General features: G+C 32.9%; 3 non-coding genes across 3 annotated transcripts; all 3 read left to right on the forward strand.

Moving 5' to 3' along the window:
- Positions 1-2,858: 2,858 nt before the first annotated feature.
- Positions 2,859-4,853, forward strand: LOC127012356 (small subunit ribosomal RNA). The gene has a single exon (XR_007765857.1). It is a non-coding gene; the product is annotated as a small subunit ribosomal RNA (ribosomal RNA).
- Positions 4,854-6,324: 1,471 nt separating this feature from the next.
- Positions 6,325-6,503, forward strand: LOC127012354 (5.8S ribosomal RNA). The gene has a single exon (XR_007765855.1). It is a non-coding gene; the product is annotated as a 5.8S ribosomal RNA (ribosomal RNA).
- Positions 6,504-6,903: 400 nt separating this feature from the next.
- LOC127012352 (large subunit ribosomal RNA) lies at positions 6,904-10,866 on the forward strand. The gene has a single exon (XR_007765853.1). It is a non-coding gene; the product is annotated as a large subunit ribosomal RNA (ribosomal RNA).
- Positions 10,867-14,097: the final 3,231 nt, after the last annotated feature.

The following is a 14,097-nucleotide window of genomic DNA, read 5'->3' on the forward strand; positions in this document are numbered from 1 at the left end:
TAGATATGGCATATAAGTGACATATTTATGAGAATAGCTAGTAGAATTTGCCCATACACTACTAGCGAAATGAGATATTTATACCTAGTGAGGGCGGCACTAGTACTATAAATTGTGGCAAAATAAATCTTATGCAAATGCATAGGATTTTGTCAATACCGTACAAAAAACTAAGTAAAACGTATGGATATTGAAAAATAAATGGATTATATTCATAAAATACGAATATTTCTTGCATTCTCTTGTTATATGAGAGAATATCATACGGAGCGGGTAGCCCCTAGTATAGTAAGCAGTCGAATGGGAGACAGCGTGTCCAAAAACACCTATAGGGAGGTGGTCGTTGGCGGACCTCTCCTCGTATTGGTCAAACTTATGATTTTGTCAATACTATATAAAACGCCAATCATATCCATATAAAATTGAATACAGTATATGGATATGAATAAAAAACCATACAAAAATAAAAAAAAAATATGTATAAAAAATTATACATATATTTATATTAAGCAATCGTATGGATGTGGCTTATAGGTATAATACCTATAAGGCATAATAATGTATAATATAGCAAATATACATATAAAAGTGCATGAATTGTATAGATATGGCATATAAGTGACATATTTATGAGAATAGCTAGTAGAATTTGCCCATACACTACTAGCGAAATGAGATATTTATACCTAGTGAGGGCGGCACTAGTACTATAAATTGTGGCAAAATAAATCTTATGCAAATGCATAGGATTTTGTCAATACCGTACAAAAAACTAAGTAAAACGTATGGATATTGAAAAATAAATGGATTATATTCATAAAATACGAATATTTCTTGCATTCTCTTGTTATATGAGAGAATATCATACGGAGCGGGTAGCCCCTAGTATAGTAAGCAGTCGAATGGGAGACAGCGTGTCCAAAAACACCTATAGGGAGGTGGTCGTTGGCGGACCTCTCCTCGTATTGGTCAAACTTATGATTTTGTCAATACTATATAAAACGCCAATCATATCCATATAAAAGTGAATACAGTATATGGATATGAATAAAAAACCATACATAAATAAAAAAAAAATATGTATAAAAAATTATACATATATTTATATTAAGCAATCGTATGGATGTGGCTTATAGGTATAATACCTATAAGGCATAATAATGTATAATATAGCAAATATACATATAAAAGTGCATGAATTGTATAGATATGGCATATAAGTGACATATTTATGAGAATAGCTAGTAGAATTTGCCCATACACTACTAGCGAAATGAGATATTTATACCTAGTGAGGGCGGCACTAGTACTATAAATTGTGGCAAAATAAATCTTATGCAAATGCATAGGATTTTGTCAATACCATACATAAACCGTATGGATATTGAGAAGTTAATAGATTACATCTATAATATGAGAAGTATTTTAGTATTCTTATTAAATAAGAGAATACTATAAGGGTGAGTGGCAAAGAGAATTGAATATACCCGAATGGGAGACAGCGTGTCCAAAAACTACTATAGGTGGTGTGGCAAATATGAGGAAGGCAATATATCCATATAATGAAAATAAAAGTGCGTTTTCTTATTATATAAGAGAACACTATATGGGTGAGTGGCAAAGTAAATTGAATATACCCGAATGGGAGACAGCGTGTCCAAAAACTACTATAGGTGGTGTGGCAAATATGAGGAAGGCAATATATCCATATAATGAAAATAAAAGTGCGTTTTCTTATTATATAAGAGAACACTATATGGGTGAGTGGCAAAGTAAATTGAATATACCCGAATGGGAGACAGCGTGTCCAAAAACTACTATAGGTGGTGTGGCAAATATGAGGAAGGCAATATATCCATATAATGAATATAAAAGTGCGTTGTCTTATTATATAAGAGAACACTATATGGGTGAGTGGCAAAGTAAATTGAATATACCCGAATGGGAGACAGCGTGTCCAAAAACTACTATAGGATGGTCAATGGGCCGGCCGTCTGCTATTGACATATGTCAGTAGAGAAGATATTATCCGTCAAATTTGTTTCTTTATTCATTTATTTGAATACGAGACTTGGCTCCGCGGTTAATATTTTAAGCCCAAAGATAATAACGTTGAAACAAAGGCCAAGTTTCTATTGTACATAGAATAACAAATTGTTTCCGAATTTTATCGTTAATTTTAGGAGGTAGGCTAACATGATTTATATTATATGTGTATTATTAAATAATAATAGTACATAAAAGTCTACCAAAGAAATATAAAAATGTAATTATGAATACATTTTCAATATTAATATCAACTTATATTGTTGATAATAAAAAATAGCTATTAAGAGAGTTATTTAAGAAATTATATAATATATAATAAAGAGTATATATATAAATAATATATAAGTATATATTATTTAAGAAATAAATATAGTAGTAATAATTATATATATACACTCGGTTCTATTTTATATATTACCAGAGACTTATATGGATATATATAGATAAATTTTAAATTTATCGTCAAAATACAAATGATTAACTCAATATCTTATATTGGTTAAACAAAAATTGTACATGTGTGGATACAATATATTATGTATGTCGAACAAAAATGATATTTTAGAATGAAATGTGCATATATAAAGAAAATATATGAAAAATAAATATTGTGTTTATAAAGAATATGATTCTTTTTGACATCAATAAAAACTTGTTATTATTAGTGGCGAAACAAGTATAAATTGGAAAACAAACGTATACGAATGCTATATAAAAATGGCCGTATTCGATAGAAATAAAATCTATAACAACATATATATTGCTAATTTCTATTCAAAAAATATGAATGAAATATGAATAAAAACATTATTCTGGTTGATCCTGCCAGTAGTTATATGCTTGTCTCAAAGATTAAGCCATGCATGTCTAAGTACACACGAATTAAAAGTGAAACCGCAAAAGGCTCATTATATCAGTTATGGTTCCTTAGATCGTTAACAGTTACTTGGATAACTGTGGTAATTCTAGAGCTAATACATGCAATTAAAACATGAACCTTATGAAACATGTGCTTTTATTAGGCTAAAACCAAGCGATCGCAAGATCGTTATATTGGTTGAACTCTAGATAACATGCAGATCGTATGGTCTTGTACCGACGACAGATCTTTCAAATGTCTGCCCTATCAACTTTTGATGGTAGTATCTAGGACTACCATGGTTGCAACGGGTAACGGGGAATCAGGGTTCGATTCCGGAGAGGGAGCCTGAGAAACGGCTACCACATCTAAGGAAGGCAGCAGGCGCGTAAATTACCCACTCCCAGCTCGGGGAGGTAGTGACGAAAAATAACAATACAGGACTCATATCCGAGGCCCTGTAATTGGAATGAGTACACTTTAAATCCTTTAACAAGGACCAATTGGAGGGCAAGTCTGGTGCCAGCAGCCGCGGTAATTCCAGCTCCAATAGCGTATATTAAAGTTGTTGCGGTTAAAACGTTCGTAGTTGAACTTGTGCTTCATACGGGTAGTACAACTTACAATTGTGGTTAGTACTATACCTTTATGTATGTAAGCGTATTACCGGTGGAGTTCTTACATGTGCTTAGATACTTGTATTTTTTCATATGTTCCTCCTATTTAAAAACCTGCATTAGTGCTCTTAAACGAGTGTTATTGTGGGCCGGTACAATTACTTTGAACAAATTAGAGTGCTTAAAGCAGGCTTCAAATGCCTGAATATTCTGTGCATGGGATAATGAAATAAGACCTCTGTTCTGCTTTCATTGGTTTTCAGATCAAGAGGTAATGATTAATAGAAGCAGTTTGGGGGCATTAGTATTACGACGCGAGAGGTGAAATTCTTGGACCGTCGTAAGACTAACTTAAGCGAAAGCATTTGCCAAAGATGTTTTCATTAATCAAGAACGAAAGTTAGAGGTTCGAAGGCGATCAGATACCGCCCTAGTTCTAACCATAAACGATGCCAGCTAGCAATTGGGTGTAGCTACTTTTATGGCTCTCTCAGTCGCTTCCCGGGAAACCAAAGCTTTTGGGCTCCGGGGGAAGTATGGTTGCAAAGCTGAAACTTAAAGGAATTGACGGAAGGGCACCACCAGGAGTGGAGCCTGCGGCTTAATTTGACTCAACACGGGAAAACTTACCAGGTCCGAACATAAGTGTGTAAGACAGATTGATAGCTCTTTCTCGAATCTATGGGTGGTGGTGCATGGCCGTTCTTAGTTCGTGGAGTGATTTGTCTGGTTAATTCCGATAACGAACGAGACTCAAATATATTAAATAGATATCTTCAGGATTATGGTGTTGAAGCTTATATAGCCTTCATTCATGGTGGCAGTAAAATGTTTATTGTGTTTGAATGTGTTTATATAAGTGGAGCCGTACCTGTTGGTTTGTCCCATTATAAGGACACTAGCTTCTTAAATGGACAAATTGCGTCTAGCAATAATGAGATTGAGCAATAACAGGTCTGTGATGCCCTTAGATGTCCTGGGCTGCACGCGCGCTACAATGAAAGTATCAACGTGTATTTCCTAGACCGAGAGGTCCGGGTAAACCGCTGAACCACTTTCATGCTTGGGATTGTGAACTGAAACTGTTCACATGAACTTGGAATTCCCAGTAAGTGTGAGTCATTAACTCGCATTGATTACGTCCCTGCCCTTTGTACACACCGCCCGTCGCTACTACCGATTGAATTATTTAGTGAGGTCTCCGGACGTGATCACTGTGACGCCTTGCGTGTTACGGTTGTTTCGCAAAAGTTGACCGAACTTGATTATTTAGAGGAAGTAAAAGTCGTAACAAGGTTTCCGTAGGTGAACCTGCGGAAGGATCATTAATGTTTTAATATCCTTACCGTTAATAAAATATTTGTTTATATTATAATAAATACATTATAGTATTACAAATAAAATATGAATTGCCAAAATGTATATGAGATCTATTATAGATCAAATGAAATTTCGAACAAGCAAATCGAAATAATGCAAATATTAAAATTATATATTGTATTTAATACATATGAGAGAAATTAATAAGCAGCCAAAGCAAACAAATAAAAATTCGAACAAGCAAATCGAATTATTAAAATAATAATATTAAATTATTATTGTATATCCTTACCGTTAATAAAATATTTGTTTATATTATAATAAATACATTATAATAATACAAATAAAATATGAATTGCCAAAATGTATATGAGATCTAATATAGATCAAATAAAATTTCGAACAAGCAAATCGAAATAATGCAAATATTAAAATTATATATTGTATTTAATACATATGAGAGAAATAATAAGCAGCCAAAGCAAACAAATAAAAATTCGAACAAGCAAATCGAATTATTAAAATAATAATATTAAATTATTATTGTATATCCTTACCGTTAATAAAATATTTGTTTATATTATAATAAATACATTATAGTATTACAAATAAAATATGAATTGCCAAAATGTATATGAGATCTATTATAGATCAAATGAAATTTCGAACAAGCAAATCGAAATAATGCAAATATTAAAATTATATATTGTATTTAATACATATGAGAGAAATTAATAAGCAGCCAAAGCAAACAAATAAAAATTCGAACAAGCAAATCGAATTATTAAAATAATAATATTAAATTATTATTGTATATCCTTACCGTTAATAAAATATTTGTTTATATTATAATAAATACATTATAGTAATACAAATAAAATATGAATTGCCAAAATGTATATGATCTAATATAGATCAAATGAAATTTCGAACAAGCAAATCGAAATAATGCAAATATTAAAATTATATATTGTATTTAATACATATGAGAGAAATAATAAGCAGCCAAAACAAACAAATAAAAATTCGAACAAGCAAATCGAATTATTAAAATAATAATATTAAATTATTATTGTATATAAACACAATTAAAATACTGTGTGTATATGGACCATAATATACACGCGTTGCGATATGTATTGTTCATCTCAGTTATGCGCATACATTGGATAATGCAACAACCTAAAATGTACAATGTTGTACCTGGTTTTATACAGGTTAATGTTTTATATAAATTTCAATTTATATCGCTAAAAAAGTATTAATATATATATATATATATATTTATTTACAATAAATGCAATTTAAAAAGAAATACTTTGATATATATTGGTTATATAAAACTAAGACATTTCGCAGCATTCGTTTTAGGTATAAAAATAAATTTATTGAAGGAATTGATATATGCCAGTAAAATGGTGTATTTTTAATTTCTTTCAATAAAAACATATTTGACAAAATTAAGAAACCAATTTATAAAACTCTAAGCGGTGGATCACTCGGCTCATGGGTCGATGAAGAACGCAGCAAACTGTGCGTCATCGTGTGAACTGCAGGACACATGAACATCGACATTTTGAACGCATATCGCAGTCCATGCTGTTATGTACTTTAATTAATTTTATAGTGCTGCTTGGACTACATATGGTTGAGGGTTGTAAGACTATGCTAATTAAGTTGCTTATACAAATTTTATAATGAAATTTTATAAGCATATGGTATATTATTGGATAATAATAATTTAATTATTTTATTCATAATATTAAAAAATATATGAAAAACATTATCTCACATTAGTAAATAATTTGAATGTGAAAAACGAAGAGAATATTTTCTTTTTCAATCAAATGATACTGAGAAATGTCTAGCATAAAAATTTATCTAGAATTGTCTCTTATTAATGATTAGAAAATAGAAAACCGTTGACAATATTATTGTTCTTCGTTGATTCGTTAAATCAAACAAATGCCATTTATATACAGATATTATTAATATAACGAATTTAATAAAATGTTTTATCATTATATATAAAGAATTAATTGCATATAAAAGTTATACACACCTCAACTCATATGGGACTACCCCCTGAATTTAAGCATATAATTAGGGGAGGAAAAGAAACTAACAAGGATTTTCTTAGTAGCGGCGAGCGAAAAGAAATCAGTTCAGCACTAAGTCACTTTGTCTATATGGCAAATGTGAGATGCAGTGTATGGAGCGTCAATATTCTAGTATGAGAAATTAACGATTTAAGTCCTTCTTAAATGAGGCCATTTACCCATAGAGGGTGCCAGGCCCGTATAACGTTAATGATTACTAGATGATGTTTCCAAAGAGTCGTGTTGCTTGATAGTGCAGCACTAAGTGGGTGGTAAACTCCATCTAAAACTAAATATAACCATGAGACCGATAGTAAACAAGTACCGTGAGGGAAAGTTGAAAAGAACTCTGAATAGAGAGTTAAACAGTACGTGAAACTGCTTAGAGGTTAAGCCCGATGAACCTGAATATCCGTTATGGAAAATTCATCATTAGAATTGTAATATTTAAACAATATTATGATAATAGTGTGCATTTTTTTCCATATAAGGACATTGTAATCTATTAGCATACCAAATTTATCATAAAATATAACTTATAGTTTATTCAAATTAATTTGCTTGCATTTTAACACAGAATAAATGTTATTAATTTGATAAAGTGCTGATAGATTTATATGAATACAGTGCGTTAATTTTCGGAATTATATAATGGCATAATTATCATTGATTTTTTGTTTATTATATGCACTTGTAGGATTAACAATGCGAAAGATTCAGGATACCTTCGGGACCCGTCTTGAAACACGGACCAAGGAGTCTAACATATGTGCAAGTTATTGGATATAAACCTAATAGCGTAATTAACTTGACTAATATGGATTAGTTTTTTAACTATTTATAGCTAATTAACACAATCCCGGGCGTTCTATATAGTTATGTATAATGATATTTATATTATTTATGCCTCTAACTGGAACGTACCTTGAGCATATATGCTGTGACCCGAAAGATGGTGAACTATACTTGATCAGGTTGAAGTCAGGGGAAACCCTGATGGAAGACCGAAACAGTTCTGACGTGCAAATCGATTGTCAGAATTGAGTATAGGGGCGAAAGACCAATCGAACCATCTAGTAGCTGGTTCCTTCCGAAGTTTCCCTCAGGATAGCTGGTGCATTTTAATATTATATAAAATAATCTTATCTGGTAAAGCGAATGATTAGAGGCCTTAGGGTCGAAACGATCTTAACCTATTCTCAAACTTTAAATGGGTAAGAACCTTAACTTTCTTGATATGAAGTTCAAGGTTATGATATAATGTGCCCAGTGGGCCACTTTTGGTAAGCAGAACTGGCGCTGTGGGATGAACCAAACGTAATGTTACGGTGCCCAAATTAACAACTCATGCAGATACCATGAAAGGCGTTGGTTGCTTAAACAGCAGGACGGTGATCATGGAAGTCGAAATCCGCTAAGGAGTGTGTAACAACTCACCTGCCGAAGCAACTAGCCCTTAAAATGGATGGCGCTTAAGTTGTATACCTATACATTACCGCTAAAGTAGATGATTTATATTACTTGTAATATAAATTTTGAAACTTTAGTGAGTAGGAAGGTACAATGGTATGCGTAGAAGTGTTTGGCGTAAGCCTGCATGGAGCTGCCATTGGTACAGATCTTGGTGGTAGTAGCAAATAATCGAATGAGACCTTGGAGGACTGAAGTGGAGAAGGGTTTCGTGGTGAACAGTGGTTGATCACGAGTTAGTCGGTCCTAAGTTCAAGGCGAAAGCCGAAAATTTTCAAGTAAAATACAAATGCCAAACAAATATATATATTATATAAAATCTAGCTAAATTAATATACTTGAATAATTTTGAACGAAAGGGAATACGGTTCCAATTCCGTAACCTGTTGAGTATCCGTTTGTTATTAAATATGGGCCTCGTGCTCATCCTGGCAACAGGAACGACCATAAAGAAGCCGTCGAGAGATATCGGAAGAGTTTTCTTTTCTGTTTTATAGCCGTACTACCATGGAAGTCTTTCGCAGAGAGATATGGTAGATGGGCTAGAAGAGCATGACATATACTGTTGTGTCGATATTTTCTCCTCGGACCTTGAAAATTTATGGTGGGGACACGCAAACTTCTCAACAGGCCGTACCAATATCCGCAGCTGGTCTCCAAGGTGAAGAGTCTCTAGTCGATAGAATAATGTAGGTAAGGGAAGTCGGCAAATTAGATCCGTAACTTCGGGATAAGGATTGGCTCTGAAGATTGAGATAGTCGGGCTTGATTGGGAAACAATAACATGGTTTATGTGCTCGTTCTGGGTAAATAGAGTTTCTAGCATTTATGTTAGTTACTTGTTCCCGGATAGTTTAGTTACGTAGCCAATTGTGGAACTTTCTTGCTAAAATTTTTAAGAATACTAATTGGGTTAAACCAATTAGTTCTTATTAATTATAACGATTATCAATTAACAATCAATTCAGAACTGGCACGGACTTGGGGAATCCGACTGTCTAATTAAAACAAAGCATTGTGATGGCCCTAGCGGGTGTTGACACAATGTGATTTCTGCCCAGTGCTCTGAATGTCAAAGTGAAGAAATTCAAGTAAGCGCGGGTCAACGGCGGGAGTAACTATGACTCTCTTAAGGTAGCCAAATGCCTCGTCATCTAATTAGTGACGCGCATGAATGGATTAACGAGATTCCTACTGTCCCTATCTACTATCTAGCGAAACCACAGCCAAGGGAACGGGCTTGGAATAATTAGCGGGGAAAGAAGACCCTTTTGAGCTTGACTCTAATCTGGCAGTGTAAGGAGACATAAGAGGTGTAGAATAAGTGGGAGATATTAGACCTCGGTTTGGTATCGCCAATGAAATACCACTACTCTTATTGTTTCCTTACTTACTTGATTAAATGGAACGTGTATCATTTCCTAGCCATTATACGGATATATTTATTATATCTTATGGTATTGGGTTTTGATGCAAGCTTCTTGATCAAAGTATCACGAGTTTGTTATATAATCGCAAACAAATTCTTTAATAAAACGGTGCATTTATGTATTTTTGATTTGAAAATTTGGTATAACTCCAATTACTCAGGTATGATCCAATTCAAGGACATTGCCAGGTAGGGAGTTTGACTGGGGCGGTACATCTCTCAAATAATAACGGAGGTGTCCCAAGGCCAGCTCAGTGCGGACAGAAACCACACATAGAGCAAAAGGGCAAATGCTGACTTGATCTCGGTGTTCAGTACACACAGGGACAGCAAAAGCTCGGCCTATCGATCCTTTTGGTTTAAAGAGTTTTAACAAGAGGTGTCAGAAAAGTTACCATAGGGATAACTGGCTTGTGGCGGCCAAGCGTTCATAGCGACGTCGCTTTTTGATCCTTCGATGTCGGCTCTTCCTATCATTGTGAAGCAAAATTCACCAAGCGTTGGATTGTTCACCCATGCAAGGGAACGTGAGCTGGGTTTAGACCGTCGTGAGACAGGTTAGTTTTACCCTACTAATGACAAAACGTTGTTGCGACAGCATTCCTGCGTAGTACGAGAGGAACCGCAGGTACGGACCAATGGCACAATACTTGTTCGAGCGAACAGTGGTATGACGCTACGTCCGTTGGATTATGCCTGAACGCCTCTAAGGTCGTATCCGTGCTGGACTGCAATGATAAATAAGGGGCAATTTGCATTGTATGGCTTCTAAACCATTTAAAGTTTATAATTTACTTTTTAAACGACAATGGATGTGATGCCAATGTAATTTGTAACATAGTAAATTGGGAGGATCTTTGATCACCTGATGCCGCGCTAGTTACATATAAAAGCATTATTTAATACAATGACAAAGCCTAGAATCAATTGTAAACGACTTTTGTAACAGGCAAGGTGTTGTAAGTGGTTGAGCAGCTGCCATACTGCGATCCACTGAAGCTTATCCTTTGCTTGATGATTCGATAATAAAATTGCATAATTTATTTGTTGTGTTGAACTTCTTATATAAAGTTCAACCAACAATCTATTTGTATGCATTGATTGTTTGCTTGGCTTTGTGGCGAATTTTTAATCCTTTATATATTACATTCCTAAGGTCTAGATTTTCAAGTAAGAGACCAATTTGATTAACATATCAATATAAGTACAACTCGACCATCTAATAATAACAATATGAATCGTCATCTTATTAGTGACGCGAAGATTGGCAAACATATAATATAAAAAATATTCCTAAGGTCTAGATTTTCAAGTAAGAGACCAATTTGATTAACATATCAATATAAGTACAACTCGACCATCTAATAATAACAATATGAATCGTCATCTTATTAGTGACGCGAAGATTGGCAAACATATAATATAAAAATATTCCTAAGGTCTAGATTTTCAAGTAAGAGACCAATTTGATTAACATATCAATATAAGTACAACTCGACCATCTAATAATAACAATATGAATCGTCATCTTATTAGTGACGCGAAGATTGGCAAACATATAATATAAAAATATTCCTAAGGTCTAGATTTTCAAGTAAGAGACCAATTTGATTAACATATCAATATAAGTACAACTCGACCATCTAATAATAATATGAATCGTCATCTTATTAGTGACGCGAAGATTGGCAAACATATAATATAAAAATATTCCTAAGGTCTAGATTTTCAAGTAAGAGACCAATTTGATTAACATATCAATATAAGTACAACTCGACCATCTAATAATAATATGAATCGTCATCTTATTAGTGACGCGAAGATTGGCAAACATATAATATAAAAATATTCCTAAGGTCTAGATTTTCAAGTAAGAGACCAATTTGATTAACATATCAATATAAGTACAACTCGACCATCTAATAATAACAATATGAATCGTCATCTTTTTAGTGACGCGAAGATTGGCAAACATATAATATAAAAATATTCCTAAGGTCTAGAATCTTAAGCAATAGACCAATTCAACTAAGAGTTGACATATAAAAATATGTTCCTTTTAATGTTAGCAAAATTTTATCGTCACATACTGTTAGTGACGCGAACGTTTTTTTCTCCATGTTTATATGAATGTTTATTCAAAGGTAGAAAGGCAGGATCGTTATTTTATAAGTGAAGCGATAAAAAAATATTATGCAATAGGACATCTATTTATAAATATTTTTAAGTCTTAGAAATTCAAGTAAAGAGATTCAAGAAATTCATTCAACTTAGAGCGCACATATAATTAAAACTATTCCTGAGGTTTAGAAACCAAATTAAATAAAGAGGACATATAAACGTATGTGGTATTTTGATGGTAGTAAAAATGTATCGCGATATTATTAGTGACGCGACCAATTTTTTATACTCTTTGCTCCATGTGCAAATATATCTAGTGTTTAGATAGTCAATTAAAAATGACAATTTTAACTAAAAGACTTAAAAAAGTGTTTGTCAAACTTATAATTTTGTCAATACTATATAAAACGCCAATCATATCCTTATAAAAGTAAATACGGTATATGGTTATAAATACAAAACCATATATAAATAAAAAAATGAAATCGTATGTATATGGCTTATAGGTATAATACCTATAAGGCATAATAATGTATAATATTAGCAAATATACATATAAAAGTGCATAAATTGTATAGATATGGCATAAAGAAGGCATTTATGAGAATAGCTAGTAGAATTTGCCCATACACTACTAGCGAAATGAGATATTTATACCTAGTGAGGGCGGCACTAGTACTATAAATTGTGGCAAAATAAATCTTATGCAAATGCATAGGATTTTGTCAATACCGTACAAAAAACTAAGTAAAACGTATGGATATTGAAAAATAAATGGATTATATTCATAAAATACGAATATTTCTTGCATTCTCTTGTTATACGAGAGAATATCATACGGGGAGCGGGCAGCCCCTAGTATAGTAAGCAGTCGAATGGGAGACAGCGTGTCCAAAAACACCTATAGGGAGGTGGTCGTTGGCGGACCTCTCCTCGTATTGGTCAAACTTATGATTTTGTCAATACTATATAAAACGCCAATCATATCCATATAAAAGTGAATACAGTATATGGATATGAATAAAAAACCATACATAAATAAAAAAAAATATGTATAAAAAATTATACATATATTTATATTAAGCAATCGTATGGATGTGGCTTATAGGTATAATACCTATAAGGCATAATAATGTATAATATAGCAAATATACATATAAAAGTGCATGAATTGTATAGATATGGCATATAAGTGACATATTTATGAGAATAGCTAGTAGAATTTGCCCATACACTACTAGCGAAATGAGATATTTATACCTAGTGAGGGCGGCACTAGTACTATAAATTGTGGCAAAATAAATCTTATGCAAATGCATAGGATTTTGTCAATACCGTACAAAAAACTAAGTAAAACGTATGGATATTGAAAAATAAATGGATTATATTCATAAAATACGAATATTTCTTGCATTCTCTTGTTATATGAGAGAATATCATACGGAGCGGGTAGCCCCTAGTATAGTAAGCAGTCGAATGGGAGACAGCGTGTCCAAAAACACCTATAGGGAGGTGGTCGTTGGCGGACCTCTCCTCGTATTGGTCAAACTTATGATTTTGTCAATACTATATAAAACGCCAATCATATCCATATAAAAGTGAATACAGTATATGGATATGAATAAAAAACCATACATAATAAAAAAAAATATGTATAAAAAAATTATACATATATTTATATTAAGCAATCGTATGGATGTGGCTTATAGGTATAATACCTATAAGGCATAATAATGTATAATATAGCAAATATACATATAAAAGTGCATGAATTGTATAGATATGGCATATAAGTGACATATTTATGAGAATAGCTAGTAGAATTTGCCCATACACTACTAGCGAAATGAGATATTTATACCTAGTGAGGGCGGCACTAGTACTATAAATTGTGGCAAAATAAATCTTATGCAAATGCATAGGATTTTGTCAATACCGTACAAAAAACTAAGTAAAACGTATGGATATTGAAAAATAAATGGATTATATTCATAAAATACGAATATTTCTTGCATTCTCTTGTTATATGAGAGAATATCATACGGAGCGGGTAGCCCCTAGTATAGTAAGCAGTCGAATGGGAGACAGCGTGTCCAAAAACACCTATAGGGAGGTGGTCGTTGGCGGACCTCT

Source organism: Drosophila biarmipes, unplaced genomic scaffold (assembly GCF_025231255.1).
Source record: "Drosophila biarmipes strain raj3 unplaced genomic scaffold, RU_DBia_V1.1 ptg000053l, whole genome shotgun sequence".
Classification (NCBI taxonomy): Eukaryota; Metazoa; Arthropoda; class Insecta; order Diptera; family Drosophilidae; genus Drosophila; species Drosophila biarmipes.